Raw genomic sequence first — 3595 nt, 5'->3', positions numbered from 1 at the left:
AGAGACGGGGCCAAGAGGTGAAATGCGGTCCGGCGCGCGCGTGATGTTGTCAGCGGCAGTGGCAGGATGGTGCCCTTCGCGGCCACGTGCACGTTCACAGTGTCGGTCGCTGCTGGGAGCGTGACGCGCTCGCAGGTATCCATGGAGACGTGCTCGGCAGCCCGCACCATCAGGAAGTAGGCGTCGACGGTGGTGCCGTCCGGCTCTAGCACGCCGCGTCCTTGTAGGAACAGGACATCCACCAGTTGTGCCCGCTGGTGGAGGCCTCCATGGTGGGCGTGTGTAGTGTGCTGGTGTGCGTGCCCGACGTGTGCACTTGGTCGGCATAGCGCGAATGTCGTCAGGCCACCAGAGCCCATTGTCGGCGCCGGCGACGACCCGCGCACATCCTGTTAAAGTATGTATTATAGGATGTATACGGTGTACATATAAACCGTATACATGCGTGGGCGTGTGCGTGTTGTAATCAGGTAGTTAGGATATGTTTAGGTTGATCTCTATCCTTAGTATAGATTATGACTTGGAGACCAATCCTACAACAACTTAACTACCTAAACCATGTAATCTCTTGTGCCTATAAATAACAGGCAACGCGTCCCTGCTAAGGTATACGCTTAACCCATCTTTACATGGTATTCAGAGCCTCTCCTCTACGCACATCTCTTGCGCCGCCAAAACCCCTCGCGCCGCCATGTCTTCCTCAAGCTCCACCCCAGCCTCTCCATCTGTGCTGATCCCCATCGCTGAGAAACTCCATCGCCCCAACTTCAACATCTGGCCTGCGCAGGCCCTGGCCACGATCCGTGGTGCTCAGCTAGTCTCCTACCTCGATCCAGAGAGGGAGGAACCGGCGCCCAAGCTGTCGGACAAAGACGGCAAGGTCACCGACGTGCCGAACCCGGCATATGAGATCGACAGGGCTCGAGACTCTCAGGTTCTGAGTTTTCTTTTCAATTCCATCTCACCCCCCTGTGATGGTTCATATCGCAACTTGCACCACGGCGTCAGCAGCATGGACTGCAATCACGGAGATCTTTATCTCCCAGACACAGGCGGCCATTGTCAATACGAGGATGGCCCTTTCCACCACCAAGAAGGGAAACTCCACCATCGCTGAGTATCTTGGCCGCATGAAGGCCCTCAGTGATGAGATGGCTGCCATCGGCAAGCCGCTCACAGACGATGATATGGTGTTGTATATCCTTGCTGGCTTGGATTTCGACTACATGTCATTCGTCTCCTTCATCTGCACCAGGACTGTCCCCATCAAGCCCAACGAGCTCTATGCGCAACTCATCAGCTTTGAGAGCCGCCTCGCCATGTTTGAGGGTGGCAACTCGTCATCCCACTCATCCGCGAACGCTGCCTCCCGTGGCGGTCGCGGTGGCTTCCCTCGCGGTGGAGGCCGCGGCAGGAACGGAGGCGGCCGTGGTCACGGTGGTGACCGTGGCAACAGAGGCAACGGCGGCCGCGGGAACGGCCACGGTGGGCGTGGCCAAGGAGGCGGGGGACGAGATGAGCTCCCTGAAGTGTTCTGCCAGATCTGCAAGAAGCCGAACCACACGGCCATAGAGTGCTACAGGCGCTTCGACATCGCATTCACCAAGGAGAAGAGTGCGAGCACCGTGTCCAACTCCTCCTACGGCGTCGACACCAATTGGTATGTTGACATAGGTGCTACAGATCACATCACCGGAGAGCTCGACAAGCTCACCATGAGGGAGAGATACAACGGCCATGATCAAGTGAACATGCCCAACGAAGCAGGTATGAAAATTACTCATATTGGTCAAGCATATGTTCGTACTCCCACTCGTAATCTTCATCTAAAAGATGTCCTTTACTCACCTAAAGCCACAAAAAATCTTGTTTCTGCTCATCGTCTATCTCAAGACAATAATGTGTTTCTTGAAACTCACCCTCGTTTCCTCTTCATTAAGGACAAGGCAACGAGGAGCACCCTCCTCCATGGCAGGTGTAGAGCCGGCCTCTACCCCCTATCATCAGCTTCTTTAGGCCCGGGCAGACATGCTTTTGGTGCCACCAAGATCTCTCCATCAAGGTGGCACGATCGACTAGGTCATCCGTTTTTGAAAATCGTCCAGCATGTTCTTAGCAAGAACAAAATTCCTTTTTCTGTTCATGAGTTGAATAAAGAGGGGGTGTGTGATGCATGCCAACAAGGCAAAAGTCACCAACTTCCCTACCCGCATTCTAGTAGTTTTTCGAATGCTCCTTTAGAGCTTATTTACTCTGATGTATGGGGACCTGCCCGTGATTCTATCAATAAAAAGAACTATTATGTGAGCTTTATTGATGATTTCAGTAAATTTACATGGATATTTCTTCTTAAGCATAGGTCATCACCATGCAAACCGACTGGGGTGGTGTGTATGAGAGGTTAAATTCCTTTTTTCGCCAAATTGTCATCACACATCATGTTTCCTGCCCGCATGCTCATCAGCAAAACGGCTCCGCCGAAAGAAAGCATCATCAAATTGTCGAGGTTGGCCTCTCACTGCTAGCTCATGCATCTATGCCCCTCAAATTTTGGGATGAGGCATTCCTCGCTGCCACGTACTTGATCAATCGCACACCAACTAAGGTGATCAATCTTGAAACTCCACTAGAAAAATTATTTCATGAAACACCAAACTATCATGCTCTTTGTACGTTTGGGTGCGCATGTTGGCCTAACATTCGTCCTTTCAATGCTCGCAAGCTAGAATTCCGCTCCAAGCAATGCGTTTTCCTTGGCTACAGTAACCTTCACAAAGGTTTCAAGTGTCTAGACATAACTGCTGGACGTGTTTATATTTCTCGGGATGTTGTGTTCGATGAAACGGTGTTTCCCTTTGCCAAGTTAAACCCTAATGTCGGTACACCTATCAGATCCGAAGTCCTTCTCCTCTCTGAAAATTCCTCCTCCTTACCTCTTGATCACGGGGACGAACATATAGCTAATGATCACTTGGGTAATTCTCATGAAAATTCTGCTATAAATTTTGGAGGAAATTCGGTTGTGCACTATGATTTTATACAGCAGCAAAGGACAAGCGCGAAGCACGAGGAGGATTCAGGTGCTGCACCAGGAGCTGACAGCCGCGATCCCGGTGCGGATCCGCCCTCGCTTGCTGCGCCAGGCAGTGGCAGCGCACCCGCCTTGGGGTCAGGCGGGCCACCAGCGGCCGACCACGCGTCCCCCCGCGGCCCCGCGGTCGAGATCACGACAAGCCAAGGCGGGCCCAGCGGTGCAGGTGGGCCAACCGCACTCACGCGCCAGGAGAGGTGCCTCTCCGCCTCGTCTGGTGGGCCTCGCCAAGTGGCCCAACGAGCAACTGGCTCCGGCTCCGAGGAAATCCGCCTTGGATCAGGTGCCGCTAGATCATCTGCAACGCCAGATCCCGCTGGATCGTCTGCCGCGCTGGATCCCACCGGATCTTCTGTGCAGCGGCCCTCTGCTGCAGATTCTGTGCCGCTGAGAACCAGATCACAGCATGGAGTTTTGAAGCCCAAGGTTCGGACGGATGGCACGGTCAGGTACAATAATGTTCGTTTTGGTGGCCTAGCTATCACAGGTGAGTCAGGAAACTTG

General features: G+C 53.3%; 1 pseudogene; it reads left to right on the top strand.

Annotated features, from left to right (window-relative positions):
• The first annotated feature begins 1169 nt into the window (after window positions 1–1169).
• LOC123088936 (uncharacterized) lies at window positions 1170–1308 on the top strand (annotated as a pseudogene).
• Window positions 1309–3595: the final 2287 nt, after the last annotated feature.

This window comes from Triticum aestivum, chromosome 4A (genome assembly GCF_018294505.1).
Source record: "Triticum aestivum cultivar Chinese Spring chromosome 4A, IWGSC CS RefSeq v2.1, whole genome shotgun sequence".
NCBI classification, from domain to species: domain Eukaryota; kingdom Viridiplantae; phylum Streptophyta; class Magnoliopsida; order Poales; family Poaceae; genus Triticum; species Triticum aestivum.
The sequence above is the reverse complement of the archived record's forward strand: the minus strand, read 5'-3'. Positions and strand labels throughout refer to the sequence as shown.